At 41.1% G+C, this 16,639-nt stretch overlaps 1 protein-coding gene across 2 annotated transcripts in view; it reads right to left on the bottom strand.

Moving 5' to 3' along the window:
* MEIS1 (Meis homeobox 1) overlaps positions 1-16,639 on the bottom strand; it is a 206,849-nt gene that overhangs the window by 52,906 nt on the left and 137,304 nt on the right. The gene's annotated exons all lie outside the window — the stretch shown is intronic.

Raw genomic sequence — 16,639 nt, 5'->3', positions numbered from 1 at the left:
TAATTCTGTTGGGTAGCATCCAGACTAAGGTTCATGACTAAATTCCATTAAAATTAATGAGACTTAAAATGAGTCATAACTAACTTGCCTCATTGATTTCAATGGTGCTCCATCATGGCTAACTTAGTCTGGAAGCTAACCACCGATATTAAAATATTGCTGATTTTAAAGGGAAATTCTCAAAACAAGGGTTTCAGCAGTAATACCATTTTTAAAAATAATATAATCCAGCCCTCTTTTAAAAGGCAGAATAGCACTAACTAACTTAAAATGCTGTTAATATAATTTTAACTCTCAGCTGCCACATGCTTTCATTTTTAACAAAATTAAGTAGACAGTGCTTTCTACATGCCACCCCCCCCCACACACAAAAAAACCCCCCACAAATCAAACTCATGATCCATAAGCATCTCAAACATTCTTTGGGTTAATAAAGAGCTCATTATTCAGAGTTTTTTTGTTTTGGAAAGATTCTGGTCTATGACCGTAATAAAAGTACAAGTAAGTACATTTTGTAAAGTACTGGAATGTGTGCAGCCATGCACAACTGGCTCTTATGGTCACTTTCCATGGAAACATATTTTGGATGGAGGCAAAAAATCAGCTGAAAAAATGATTGCATTAAACCATAAGACCCCACATATAGCACAGACTATGCCTCATTCATAAACACAGTGGTGGTGGCTGCTTCTTGGGGCTGGGGGGGTTGTGGAGGGGAGGGAAGAGAGCCAGGGGTAACCATAGGCAGGGCTAATAGTAGGCAGGTCCAATCCTAAGTTAGAAAGAAGTGAATCACCAGCCCATGGTTTCTCCATCTGTCAAGTTGTTTACTTGCCTCAATTAAATCTCCATCATTCACACGACACTTGGCAGCTGGCTATTTTGTGCTGATTTAGTACTAAATTCACCCCTTGGTTGGCTGCAGGTAGAGGAATCTTACCCTTAGAATGGTTCATGTGGGGTTCAGTGTGGAAAGTAGCAATGCCCTCTTGCTCTAAAGTCCCCATGCCTCTTCTTCCCCTCAGTAGCTACATCCCTCCCTGCTAACTTGGCAAAGAGGCACCTTTTAATGTGGTGATTCTCTTTATTTAGCAGAGGAAGAGTAACTGGCCCTATCCACCCCCAGCGTAGTCCTTCCAGTGACTGTTGCTGGTGTCTCTCTTATATTTCTTTTAGATTGTGAGCCCTTTGGGGACAGGGATTCATCTTATTTATTTATTATTTCTCTGTGTAAACCGCCATGAGCCATTTTTGGAAGGACGGTATAGAAATCAAATAATAATAATAATAATAATAATAATAATAATAATAATAATAATAGCAGAATAGAAGAAAAAGAAATAGAAAAAATCACAAAATACAAAGATCTACAAATTGAAATGGAAAGGCTGTGGCAGAAAAAGACCAGAATAATCCCAGTGGTAATTGGCGCCCTGGGTGCAGTTCCAAAAGACCTTGAAGAGCACCTCAACACCATAGGGACCACAGAAATCACCATCAGCCAATTACAAAAAACAGCTTTACTGGGAACAGCCTATATTCTGCGACAATATCTATAACAATTGACAATAAAATTCTGGCATCCCAGGTCCTTGGGAAGGACTCGATGTCTGGATAAAACAAACCAGTCAATAACAACTGTCTGACTGTGTAAACAAGAAATAATATCAGCATCGCCTCCATTTCTCCCTTTCCTTGCAATCTCACCCCATGCAGGACTAGGCTAAGAAGATAAACTGGTGGGGGGGGGGGCAGGTTTTTGAATCTTGAGCGCTATTTGCAGGTAGCACCTGCTTACATGTTTCACACCTCTTGGAAACACCACAGTGTATTTGGCCACACACAGAGCTGACTAGTTTCCTTTCTTCTCACACATATGAACATGCATACTTTTTAAAGCAAATCTTATTTCTCCCTTTCTCACAATATAAACATATCTGGGATATGTCCTTGAGCCGCAGTCCTATGCACACAACAGTTACTTGGGAGTGAGCCCCAATGAGTTCATTAAAGCTTTACTCAGGGGAAAACTGTATAGAACTGGCTGCAGTTCTAGGCAACATTTACTTGAGAGAATCCTTTATCAGATTTGAAAATTAAGTCATATAAATCACAAACCTTTCCAAATAACTTATGCTGAGGACCACTCCTTTCAATACTACTACCAGTCACCAAAAAGAAAAAGGTAACACACAAAATAGTCAACCAACGGCAGAGACTTCTGACTATCCTGGGCTAGCTGGTGCCCACCCTTGGGTGGGGGGAAGAAAAGAAAGCCACATCCTGATTGGTGCTGAGGCACTAAATATGCAATCTGGGTAGTGACTAAGTATGAAGTAATTACTTCATTTGGGGGAAAGGGATCCCACTGAACACCCTAAGATGGAGGACATAGCTTTACAAAGCAATTTAGAAAAAAGACCAAGAGCCAGTGCCATCTATTGGCAAACAGTGAAAATGTAATGACAGGCATCAACAGTAGCTAAGGTTGAGCACAGTATTTGCCAGGGAGTCCCATCACCGTTTTTCCTGCATGAGGGTTATCATACAGGAATCTATAAGTAGAGATTTCATAAACATATGGAATATGAAATACTGCCTTGATGTAATAGCCTTTGCCTTAGAAGCCTCTTCTCCTAATCTCTAGTGTTGAGGCTGACTATGCTTGTGAAGGAAAGATTGTGCAGTGAAGGAAAGTGTTTTTTACACTCTCAAGGGCATTATCTTCTCCCCACCCCTACCCCTCAAACATATATCCATGAACAAAATGGGATTGGGAGGGCTCACTGACAGCCCCTTGCCCAAGTGGTCACAAACACCTGGAGTTGATCTTTTCATCCCATAGACTGAAATGAAGTTTCCTTCCAAGAGCACCAGGGTGAAATCAAGGCACAGGGAATATTGCTATGTAAAAACCAATGTGGGTCAATCAGAGTGAATTGGACCAGGGAGGTCTCCTTGGGCTAGATGCTACTTCTCAATCTCTCAGAACATTAAGAAAATTCTTTTAAAATGATAAAAATGAGGTTAAAGCTCAATATTACTTAAAATCTCACTACACACACACACACACACACACACACACACACACACACACACACATATACACACACACAAGAATACAAACACCACCTAATATCATACTATAACATAGGAAAAGCAAAACAAAACATTATACACCTTCAAAATAGACATAAAGGCTGGAACATATTAATGAATTCTAGTAACTAATTAAACCTGAGGAATACTGGCATTTACACAATAGAAACGCTTATATTTACAAAAAGATGGAAAGAATGTTGACATTCAGGCACTTCTCACTTACTCTTATGCCCAGAGGTGCTCTTAGGACTGGACTTGCGGGATGAAGTCCAGTCCTCAGCCCCAAAGGGAGCCTCCAAATGTCCTGGAGGGCCTCCTCAGGAGCCCCCCACCAACCCCTTGCGCACCCTGCACCACACCAATCTTTCCCTGTTTCACTGCCATGTGTGCGGCCAGGCGGTGAGAGCTAAGCAGGCCTCCCTTGTGGCAGTGGTGGCTCGTGGGCCTGTCCAGGCCTGACTGAGCACAGGAAAGATGCTCCCATGTGCTGCGCAGTGTGGGTCTTGAGCATCGCAAGCCCATAACATCAAGGGTTTGCGACGCTCAAGACTCACACTGTGCAGTGCACGGGAGGGAGCATTTTGTTTGTGCTCAGTCAGGCCTGGTGGGGCCCACCAGCAGTCACAGCCACCACTATGGGGGAGGCCCACTCGGCTCTCACCCCCCACTCCCCAACTGCACACATGGTGGCAATACTGGGAAAGATCAATGCCATGGTGAGGCGGGCATGGGGGTGGCGGGGGCCCCTAGGAAGTGGAGAATAGTTTGTGCATGCCACGGCAAATACAAGTTCTCCCCCCCCCAAAAAAAATTTCTCCAGCTTTCCCTAAAGTGGGGGGCGGGGCTCGCCAGGTGGAAGGCCTCCGAAGCCCTTCAGGTTCGGGCTCCCAAAATGCCTAGGTGTTGTCAGCTGCCTAGAGGCTTATGTTTTGGGCAGTATACAAATGCCTTAAACAAACAAACAAACAAACAAACAAACAGGTGCCCAACTGCTTATACCTGTTCTATAGTTTTTACTATAGCTTTCCTTGAAGTGTGTCCCACCTGCAGTCACAGTATTCTGCCTATCTGTCTGTGGCTTCATGACAGACTGTTGGCAAGTCATTCTTGCTTGCAGTGGGTTACTACATAAAACGTCTTAGTTATGCCCATCTCACTGGTCAGGCACCCTTGGCTTAATTACCTACAACTGTCAAAATATAATCGTGGGAGCAAAACAACATAGCTCCAGTGGTATTAACTATGCATGGAAAGTGTGGCAAGTCTTCTCTCTAGTGTGGGTGTCAGTTGCAATTCCTTTCTCAGACCTTGTTTGGGGATGTGCCAACACAGTAGTACAGTAGAACATACAGTAGTACTATATGAAGAAGAAAAAAGTTATCAAAGCGATGTACTCTCTGGTGCCTGAAATGCCTTAGGATTCTTTGCAAATGGTGTTCCCCAGTCCCTTTATCACAATCCACCGTCTCTATTTCTGTCCCCTAGGAGAGCAGTCCCCAGGAGTGCAAATAATCCATCCAGCTGCACGAGTGCAATACGTGCACGAACCGAGGTTCGGGCACATTTGGGGAAATTTGAAAGGGAACTTTAAGAAAAATGAGAGCAGGTCCAACTGCTTCCTGCTGGGGAAGTGAGCATCCCAGTCACCCCTCGCACAGCATCAGCATGTACATGGCATCCATGTTGGCGCCATTTGTGTGGTCAGCATGATGTTGCTGACCTCGCAAATGGCAGATGCCATGTGCCTGCTCATGCCAAGCCAGGGGTGGTGGTGATTGGGATGTGCGCTGCCTCAGCAGGAAGTTGGATGGGGCCACAGAGAGCAGATAAGGACCTGCTCTCTTTTTTATTAAAGTTTCCTTTTGAATTTCCCAAAATGTGCTCAACCTGTGGTTCGAACAGCAGTTCATGCACATCCCTATGCAATAATCTAAAATATCCTGCTAGGGTGGAGCCTTGCCACTAATTGTGATCTTATATTATGCTAGATGTTGTGATTCATTCTGATCCTTTCTTTACTGGTGCAGTGACTCACAGAATCGGGCCCATATTCTTTACTAGTAAACTTAGCAGACCCTTGTATTGTTTTCAGATGCTTACACTAAAGATTAATAGTGCTTTATTTACATAGGCATAACTATTTATTACTTGTTACAAAGAACACTGCTTCTCTTTCTCATTTTGCTTTGCCACCTTGAATGTGATCTGACTTAAGTAACTGAGCAAGCTGTGCCTAATTCTGTGCAGGAAGCAAGTATTTTCGGGATAGCCTCAAGCTGCTGGGTTTGAGAATTCTGTCGCCATTAAGCAATTTTCAATTGTTCTGGGCTTTTTTCAGATAGACAAGAACAGATAAAATTAGCCATCAGAATAATACTGCTACTGTAAAAAAAAAAACCACTTTAAAAGTATCTGAACAAAATTCTTTAAAACCATGATGTGTTTATGGTCATCTGATTTCTCTCCCCCCTCTCCTCCTTTTGGTTTAGTGTAGCATAAATGTTCAGTTTCATGAAAAACCTATAATTGCTATAATCACATGAAAGCCATGACTTCATGTACTAATCTCTCCTAGCAAAAGTTCACAATGAGGCTGGAGAGGTTTTGGGGTTTGTTTGTTTTTTGTTGTAGTTCTTTTAAAAACTTGACTGCATATGTTTCAAATACCTGAAACTACATGCATCATTATTATAACAAACATTTCTCAGATAGCAGGGATCATTCTTCCACTATAGATTTTAAAATTTAAGAAAAAACACACTCACTCATGACAAAGAACCAACATACCACAGTCTAGGTTGCCAAACATCCCAAGCCTTGTTGCATTCCTACCAACAGGGCTAGTAAGGCACATGTCTCAGGCAAGAGCAGACACAGCAGCATTGCATCCGAGAAAAGTCTGGCAACCCCAAGGACCATTTTAAGAAGAAATAGAGGTTTCCTTCCTTATGTACCCTTTCTGCAAATTCCCTTTTAATCGATCTAGCAGTAACCACTAGCTTTCCAGGAGACCATCTCATGTTTGTTTGCTTGTTTGCTTGTTTGCTTTTGCTTGCTTACAGGGAACACTCTTTAAACGACAGTCAATTATTAACATAGTACTGATTTCAACTAAGACGACTTATCACCAAGATCACTTTTGGGATATCAAAGCAGATAGGGTCAGTGTTCAACAAACAGTGACTGGAGACCTTTACTTTTGTTGTGTACATTAGCCTCATACCATTATCTCTTAAAAGCTTAATTATTTGCACACAATTGATCAAGATGGGAATTTGAGAAAGCATATGCTGCACACAAGCCTCTGGGAGAGCTGCAACACATTAGGAGAGCAAACAAAATTACCTTTAGATCTTACAATAAGAATTAGCGATTAGGACCACATATAGGGCAGAGCAGTAGCTGGAGCTATTCTTTCTGGAGTGTTTTCCATTTGATCTGCATTAACACCTTGGAATGAGTGAAAGCCATAAAACAGTGATTATGTATGGCAAGGCTTACGCTTCCTTCCTAGAATCAATCCATTGCACATGTATATTGGAAGAATGCGGTTTATCCTTCCAAGCTAGAAAAGTGGCTGAAGGAGGGCATATGCCCAAATTCAGCTAACTAGCCCCATGGTAGTGCAGACTGTTGTCACTAGGCTTTTTTTTTTTTTGTGTGTGCTGTAACAAGGCCACTGGCTGCTTATGGGGTTGTGTGAGCAGAACACAGAATAAAAACCACACTAGATAATGAATTCAATGAACACACATAGAACTATTGCCCTCATCCTTATGACATGTGGGTTGTTTGATGCCATTAATGAATTTTAGGATGTATCATAGTACAATTAAGAAAAGTAAAAAATTCAGAAGCTAAACCAAGGGGATAACCCAAACCCAGGAGTTTGCCCAGAGTAAACAGCTAAGGAATAGTTTATTTACAAGTATTTCTATTAAAATATATAAGTTCCTCCCCACCACCACCAAGAAATGACCTTCAAAAAGTAGCTGATAATTTAAAATAATAAAATAAAAAGAACAAACGGGGGGGGGGCATGGAAGAGCAACACTTGTGGAAAGAGAAGTAACAGAAAGAAGCTTCATGAATGCCAAAACAAGTTGGGGAAACAAACACTATTGCAAGACATCTCTAAAATAAAACAGTCCTCATGAACCAAACAGAAAATTAGTAGGGAAGGGGTCAGAATGGCCTGTTACGTGCTACAACAAGAACATCCTGTCTTTGTGTTTCCACTGGCCACACTTTTGATGGTGGTGGACCACAGAGCAGGGTCTTCCCCGCATATTGTACCTCAGTGGGCAGGTAGATGATCCTTTAAATAGTTGAAATTGTGAGAAAGATATGCACAGGATATTGTAACTAAGAATTTAGAACGTTATTACTAGGCACAAGGCAGGCAACACTGTATTAAAACCGAGTAACAAATAATAATAAAGCTTGGCATTCATAAGTGCCTTAGAATGTTGAAAGCAATTTGCATACATTATTCTGTGGGCCATACTACATACAATATTACATGGAAATATGTGCAACTGTAGCCCGGCAGCCCTGCTCTTAGAAGCAAGCAAATAACCACAAATAACCTAGCAAGCAAATAACCCTAACTAGGCCCGTAATGATTTTGTGGCAGAGTTCATGATTCTAGGGCACAGTATGAGGCCATGATGCAGCCACCTTCCCAAAGTTAAGCTGGTCTAGATCTGGTCAACGCCTAGATGCATGACCATGTGGGAACCCCCACACTTGTTTGCCTTGAATTTCATTATAGTGGAATACAAATGTAATAAATAAAATGGCAGAAGGGAGATTTTAATGGAGGACTTTCCCGCTCATGGAAAAGAAAAACAGCTGTTTAGCTTTTGACATTTGCAATAGTTTGTACCTTACATATCTAAAAAGCAATTTCTTACATATCTAAAAAGCAATTTCATCACATTCCACCTTTACATTCAACTCAATGGTAGCCCTTTAATTATGGCCAATGGACCACTGTAATGCTTCTCACTATCTTAACCATGATTAAGAAAGAGAGAAGAACAGTCTTGGGGGCTTTTGCATGTGCTCCCCTTCCCTTTTCCTGTCTACTGCATGAATTCCTCTTTCCTTGCCTTTTCAATATTAACCATGGTGTAACTATCTGTACAGAGATTTATGTTAACCATGTTTCGGTTAAACCAGAACTTGAAAATGTTACATAGTGGATAAAACCACTGTGTAAAAGAGAAGGGATGGAAAAATCACATAGGAGGAAGGAACCCTTACAATGTTCCTTTTCTCGTAACCAGGATCTGCACTAGGCCTCAGTGTTGCACATAGGATTAACAAAACTCTAAGTTTACTTCACAACTGAAATAAACACTTAAATGTGTTAAAAGATGCTTGAATTACTTCCCCAAGTATTCTGGAGTTGGTACATTTTTGGAGGAAGAGAGTTCTAGGTTGTCTGAAATAGCACATCAGAGACTAGGAGAGTAAGGGCATAGCAACACCTATAGCCCTGCTTTGCCTCTCTGCTCAGCTCCACTTGGCATGTGGTTTGGTGCTCCCTCCGCCTGCTGCAAAAGGGGCACTACACTATATGCCAGCACAACATTCTGAGTCGCATCATTTTAGCGGCAACAAAGTTATCTATGTAAGAGAAAAGTGCAAATTTTCACAATGCACTCTTTTCTCAGTTTAGTGTCATCCTTTAAGGAGCGGTCATCTGGTCATTAGGAGTATTTTTAGATGGAGTGGTTCTTCCATTCATCTCATCTCCTTTTAACTGCAGTAAGATGGTAATGCAGCAAACAATAAAAACACAGCCAAGCTATATCTAGAAAAAAATACCTTAAAAATAGTGAGTTGTATCCAGAGTGATGAATATGATCAAAACATCATTGAAATCAATGAGACATATAAGTCATGTAAGTCATGACTACTTTAGATCCCATTTAATTCAATGGGACTTAGTCCAAGCTAATTTAGTCTGAATACTGTCCATTTTTTCTTCAAACATGGTGCCTTCATGAAGTTTTCTACTTTTTCCAGCAAATGTATATTCTTGAAGAGTGCTATATTATCTTTTCCATCTTGATAACCAATAAGCCACCTATGGTGCAGCAGGAAATGACTTGACTAGCAAGCCAGAGGTTGCTGGTGCGAATCCCCACCTATATCGGGCAGCAGTGATATAGGAAGATACTGAAAGGCATCATCTCATACTGTGCGGGAGAGGGCAATGGTAAACCCCACCAACCAAGTGTCAATACCACACCCAGATCTAAAGCCTTTCTACCGCAATAGGATATAATTATAGAATATTCAATATTGTGAATATGTACAAGTTATACTGTATAGAAATTGCCATTATGATAAAATCAGAATAAGTTGTCCTCCAAATTGTAGCTTAATAATTCCTCGTGATACAGAGCTGCTAACTTGCCCAGGCTGCAAAATAAAACAAAGGCAGAAGCAAGTTTTATGAATCAACACTGCAAGATACAGTTTAAAAAGATGGAAATGGGCACTGGGAAAACCGATCTAACATGAGCCAGCCTGGAAAACGTCCAAAAAAGCCTTCATGAAGGCAGTATGTTGTTGCTTGACAGAATATATTAGGGGGCGGGGGGAGTAGTATTTTCCCCCCTAAGACTTCTGCCTTGTCCACAATTAATTTAATACATTCCTAGACAATGGTCCTGCAATAAATTTTGTTTTATAATAAAGAAAAGTTATCCATTTTCCCCCTATTTTATTACCCTCCCATCTCAGATAAACTTTAGCATGCCAGCTACAATGCTGATGTACCTTACTAGAGACAAAGTTATGTCTTGCATGAAAAGTTTTGCAAGACTCTTATCTTATTTTAACTCTGGTGTACAAGCAACGTAAATCCTGGCTACCCGTTTATTTAAAAAAAACAACAACACATAAATCTGACTTGCTTCTAAAAGAACATATTCCAATTAAACTTTTAATTCCACTTAATCAAAACTTTTTACTATAAAGCAAAATTAATGATCACATTTTCTTTATAGGTTTTGCTTCTGAAATATTTAAATTGTCAAAAAATGTTGATCGATGTTAGTTTGGAGATTAAAAAAACATTTATAATGCTTTCTTACCCTCTTTTCAGCTTTCTGAATTACTTTTACTGTTTGAGTGAAACCTTTTCTGTCTCCTGACTGAATATTATCAAAGAGACACTTTGTGCCTGTCATTTGCATTACAAAAGCAGGGCATAGTGTAGTCTAAGAACATAGCTTGAATTTATAGTAGTTGAGTATTTGCATCCCCACACATGCTGGAATCAAAAAGAACAACTAGGACGATTGCATTGGCAAAGCAGCCAAAAATGTTTGGAACCCTGTAAGCAAAGTCACAAGATTTCAGCCTGCTTTCTAAATTCTCAATTAGTGCTTTCTGGATGGAACACTAATAAAAGAAAAGACAGTCCTTTGCTGCTCTTTTTTCATCTACACAAACTGGTTTGTAGAAAGGTCTGTGAGATGTGCTTTTGACTCTGCTGTGATTCTGACAGTTGCCATATATAGCAAAGAAAACCAATTAAGAAAGTCCTAGCTTAATTTTGCTTTCATAAGATATATCCAGGGGAAATGACTCCCAGCAATCTTTTTTTCTTTTTAAAGAGTATTGTATCAGATGTTCATCCTGTGGAGAGTGTTATACATCCTATCTCCCCCTAGGTCAAACCATTGCATGCATGTGCAAAAGGTTAGGAACTACACTGACTGCTACAAGCCACGTATGGCCTAACTGTGTTAGCAGAATACAGGGTCGCTCTGCTGAAGGGAACTTCTTGTTTTCATCAGACTTTCAGAAATGCAGTGATTCTTGATGTGTGCATGGATTATGATTTGGGTCAGGAACATAAGAAACTGCCATATATATACTAAGTCAGATCATTGGTCTATCTAGTTCAGTATTGTCTTCACAGACTGGCAGCAGCTTCTCCAAGGATGCAGGCAGGAATCTCTCTCAGCCTTATCTTGGGAGATGCCAGGGAGGGAAATTGGAACAGAGATGCTCTTCCCAGATCAGCTCCTTCGCCTGAGGGGAATATCTTACAATGCTCATACTTCTAGTCTCTCTTTCATATGCAACCAGGGAGGACCCTGCTTAGCTAAGTGGACAAGTCATGCTTGCTACCAGAAGACCAGCTCTCTGAGATCTTTCTTGCTGCTTGCCAATCAGAACAACTGGATCTTCCATGCAGTGCCTCCAGCAAGATGAGGTGTGGGATAGAAAAGAGTAGGAATCAGAAGGCTGAGGAACCAAGATTACTAGATATCTAGCTCTCAGGACAGCTAAAAGCATCTATAGTGGAGGAGGGAAATGGTTTCCATGCTGCTTTTCTTCCTGTACACTCCCTGATCCTTCCCCTAGCCTTTGGTTGCAATCTCTCACACTGCCCCTCTAACTGCACCCCGCCCCATATCTCGGCTTCCCAATGTTGATCCTTTTTGCTCTCTCACCCCTCCCCCATTCTCCCCATCCTGTGCATAATCTCCCACTACTTTACCCTCTGCAGAGGTCTCTCTCTCTCTCCCCCACTCCCTAAATGGGCATTCTAATAAGCTTGGAGATGCAAGAACTGTGCTTTATGTTTTTGTGCTTCTTACATAACACTTCAAAAGGGAGCTTGCACATCTCCTCCATGGAGAAACGCAGATAGTGCATTTTTTTAAAAAAAGCATTTTGAAGTATATCCCACTCCTCCTCTAAGGAGCCCTGAGTGGTGGACATAGTTATGTTGCTCCTCACAACAACCCTGTGAAGTAGCCTAGGCTGAGAGATGTGACTGGCCCAGTGAGCTTCATGGCTGAAGGGGGATTTGAACTTGGATCTCCTCCAGTCCTAGTCCAACATTCTAACCACTGCACTACAGTGGCTTATATGCCTCTTCCCCTTTTTAAAGTTACAGAATATGCATGAAAACAGATAGTGTGACTTAGCTATTATCTGTTTCCACATCTGTTAAAATATCTGAAACTCCAGATGCATGTTTAAGATCTCTCTCTGCACTTTCTTCCTATTTTCCGGTACTAGCTTCCCTCATCCCATCTCTCTCTGGTCCCACGTGGTGCCTCTTTTTCTTGCCAGCACTTCCATCTTTCCTAAACTCCAATGCCTGCTCCCAACTCACCCATATCTTTTGCTCAACTGTGTGATCACTGCTAACTATTTAAAAGTTCTAGGACTCAGGCCTACAGCTCCTCTTTTGAGATTTAAACTCAATCATATCCCCACAAGAAGAATTACGTATTTTTAAAGGTCTCTAATATTATTGTAAAGCACCTGGGAAGGTGGAAGGAAGCAGCAGAGAGGGAGGTGAGGCTAGGAGATCTCCCCCATGCCCTGTGCAGGTGCCTCCACTGCTGCCCTTCCTTTCTGGAAGAGGTCATGGAGCGGGGAGGTGGCTGGTGAGATTCGGGGCTCTGAAGAATTCCTTAGGGGCCTATGTCCATGGGCTCAATGACATCCTAATGACATCCCTGAGTGTGGTGAGGTGATGCACATGGGGGGCGGGGCGGGGCGGGATTCACATAAACTTTCTATACTGGCAGTAACTACTGTAACTATGAGAGAAATCTTGAGGTTGTGATGGATAGCTGAATGAAAATATTGGTGCAGTAGGCAGCAATTGTGAAAAAGGCAAATTCCATGCTGGGAAATTGTCAGTATTATAATACTCTTATACAAATATATTGTGTAGTCACAGTTGGAATGCTGTGTACAGTTTCATTTGGATGATATAGAACTGGAAAAGGTGAAGAAAATGCCCATCAAAATGACTGGGGTCTGAAGCAACTTCCCTATAGGTAATGGCTAAAGCATTTGACAACAAAGAGTGTTTTTGTACTTTGAAGACTAACAAATTTATTACAGCATAACCTTTTGTGGGCTTGAGTCCACTCCATCAGATGAATCAAGTATAATCCTCAGAGGCAAGTATATGTTTGTGTGTTATAGAGGGGAGGGGGAATTAAAAACTGAGTATCAAAAAGGAAGGAAATGCAAGAGGTCTAGCCTTGATTACACTTTGTATATCAAATAAAGTGGACTGTCCACAAAAAATGTGTTATAATAAATGTGTTGGTCCTTTAAAGTGCCACAAGACTTTTTGTTGTTTCTGCTGCTACAGGCTAATATGGCTGCTACTTTGGAAATTAAAGATTTTGAGTTTCTAGTGGGGGAAAGGCAACTTAAGGGAGGACCGGAGAAAGGGTTATACAATTATGCATAATATGGAGAACATGGAGAGAGAGAAGATTTTCTCACTTTCTCATTACACTAGCATTTGAGGCTCTCCAAAGAAACTGGTTGGTAGGAAATGCAGAGCAGAAGAAGGAACTATTTCCTTCACACCACACACAATTAATCTACAGAATGCACTACTATGGAATGTGGTAATGGTCACTAGCTCTTTTTTTGTGTGAGCTGCCCCCGGAAATTTGACTATGCCTGTGCCCTTTCCCCATACTTCTGTGTCTGGCCTCCTCATTCTCTTCATGCAAAGAGACCTATCTGCTTGTCTAAAGTAGCCTGCACAGTGGAATAATGTCTTGTAATGCAACACAATACTGCTGAGAAGACAGTAAAACACACATATTAAATCTCAAGTGCATGTTGTTATAATAAGTAGACAAATGCTTAGGCCCAGTGCCAACATAGATCCCTTAATCATGGTTGATGTTAGTGTACTTGTTTTTAAACCCTACATGTGAGAAAATGATTTTGAGAAGCCGGGGTGGTACCCCTCACCTGAATGAGGCAGTCATTAGGCCCTTCCTTTAAAAAACCCTCATTGGACCCAGATGACTTAAATAACTTTTGAGCAGTTTCTATCCTGCCTGTCTTGGGCGAGGTGCTGGAGAGTGTGGTGGCGTCTAAGCTCCAGGCAACCCTGGATGAATCTGATTACTTAGATTCTTTCCAGTCTGACTTCCAGCCTGGATATGGAACAGAAACTGCCTTAGTCGCCCTGGTGGATGACCTACAACAGAAGATAGACAGAGGGAGTGTGACTCTGTTGATTCTCCTGAGCCACTCAGCGGCTTTCATTACCATCAACCATGGTATCCTTCTGGGTCATCTCTCTGGATTGAGACTTGGGGGCACGGTTATATGGTGGCTCTGCTCCAGTTAAATTGTTGTTTTAATAGCTGTTTTGTTTTCATTGTATTTATTTTTGTGAACCACCCAGAGCCTTTGGAGGCAGGCAGTATATAAATATAATAAATATATAAAGTAATAAATAGATATGCTGAAAGCACCCAGATCTACCTATCATTTAAGTCAGCAGACATCAGGGAAGGAGTGGATGCTCTGAACTAAGGATTGGAGGCTATTCTGGACTTCATGGGGAAAAGCAAGCTGAAACTTAATCCAGATAAGATGGAAGTGCTGGGGGCTGGTAAAAATGAGCAACCAAGTAGTGAGGTAAATCTGGTCTTGGAAGGGGTCACACTCCCCCTGAAAGACAAAACTTGCAATTTGGAGGCACAGGTGGTGGCAGTGTGCAGATGTGCTTTTTACCAGCTATGGCCAGTACACGAGTCCAGCTGCAACCCTACTTGGAGAAGTCGGACCTGACCTCAGTCACTCATGTGTTGGAGACATTCAGGTTGGACTGCAACATGCTCTACATGGAGCTGCCCTTGAAGATTGTTTGAAAGCTTCAGCTGCTCTAGAATGCTGCTGCAAGCATGCTCATGGGTGCAAGTTGCTTTTATTTATTTATTGTTAAGTTTATATACCACTTCATTAAAAACAATCCCAAGGCGGTTTACAGCAAAGTTTAAAAACAAGATTATAAAAATGACACAGTTAAAATATTAAGCTAAAAATATAAGATAAATCTGATTAAAAAATTTAAAACAAGTATAAAAACAATACAAAGTTCAAAGAGCAGCAGCAGAGACAATCATATAAAAGCCTGGGTAAAAAGCCAAGATTTAACATGCTTTCTAAAAGCTGTGATGGCTTTGCAAGTGTTAGACTCATCCTGAGGCAGCTTTACTGGTTACCAGTCCACTTCCAGGCTAGATTCAAGGTGCTGGTCTTGACCTTTGAAGCCCTACATGGCATCGAGTCGGGGTACCAGTCAGACAGCATTTGTCCATACAAACCTGCCAGGGCCCTCCATTCAACATCTCAGGCCCTGCTCATGACCCCATCACTAACAGAGATCCGGTTGGCAGTGCCTTTTCAGTTGTGACCCCTCAACTTTGGAATGCCCTCTCAGAAGAGCTTTGCCATGCTCCCTCCCTCAGTACTTTTAAACAACAATTAAAGACACATCTTTTTAGAGAGGCTTTTAAATGTGTTATCTGCTGCTTATATCTGGTAGGTTTTTTAGCTTTTTAGGTTTTGGTTCTTAGTTTTAAAGCTTCTTACTAATACAGGTGAAACTCGGAAAATTAGAATATCGTGCAAAAGTCCATTAATTTCAGTAATGCAAATTAAAAGGTGAAACTGATATATGAGACAGACGCATTACATGCAAAGCGAGATAAGTCAAGCCTTAATTTGTTATAATTGTGATGATCGTGGCGTACAGCTCATGAAAACCCCAAATCCACAATCTCAGAAAATTAGAATATTACATGGAACCAAGAAGACAAGGATTGAAGAATAGAACAATATTGGACCTCTGAAAAGTATAAGCATGCATATGTATTCAGTACTTGGTTTGGGCCCCTTTTGCAGCAGTTACTGCCTCAATGCGGTGTGGCATGGATGCTATCAGCCTGTGGCACTGATGAGGTATTATGGAAGACCAGGATGCTTCATTAGCGGCCTTCAGCAATTCTGCATTGTTTGGTCTCATGTCTCTCATCCTTCTCTTGGCAATGCCCCATAGATTCTCTATGGGGTCAGGTCAGGCGAGTTTGCTGGCCAATAAAGCACAGTACACTGTATACTTTTCAGAGGTCCGATATTGTTCTATTCTACAATCCTTGTCTTCTTGGTTCCATGTAATATTCTAATTTTCTGGGATTGTGGATTTGGGGTTTTAATGAGCTGTACGCCATGATCATCACAATTATAACAAATTAAGGCTTGGCTTATCTCGCTTTGCATGTAATGCGTCTGTCTCATATATCAGTTTCACCTTATAATTTGCATTACTGAAATTAATGGACTTTTGCACGATATTCTAATTTTCCGAGTTTCACCTGTAACTTAATTTGAAACTTGAAAAATTTGCAATTTTAAATTAGGTTTCAGCTTTGTCTTCTAACTTGTTTAATTTTTATTAATTGTTTACTTTATATGGTATCTATTTTATTAATATGAGCAATACTGTACTGGTGGGGTGGAGTATAAATATTTGTAACAACAACAACAGATGATCAGGGATAGGCTGAGCAGCCTAATCAGCAGAATAATTAATTCATCTGTTAGGGCTGAGGTATATGCCTACTGCTTTGAAAGTGGTGATGGCCATGCATGTGCTTCTAAAAAATAAATTAGACCTTGCTGCCACTGTAGGCCAGTTTCTAATTTGCTACATACAATAATG

The sequence above is a fragment of the Hemicordylus capensis genome, chromosome 1, assembly GCF_027244095.1.
Source record: "Hemicordylus capensis ecotype Gifberg chromosome 1, rHemCap1.1.pri, whole genome shotgun sequence".
Classification (NCBI taxonomy): Eukaryota; Metazoa; Chordata; class Lepidosauria; order Squamata; family Cordylidae; genus Hemicordylus; species Hemicordylus capensis.
This window is presented reverse-complemented; position numbering and strand designations above follow the sequence as displayed.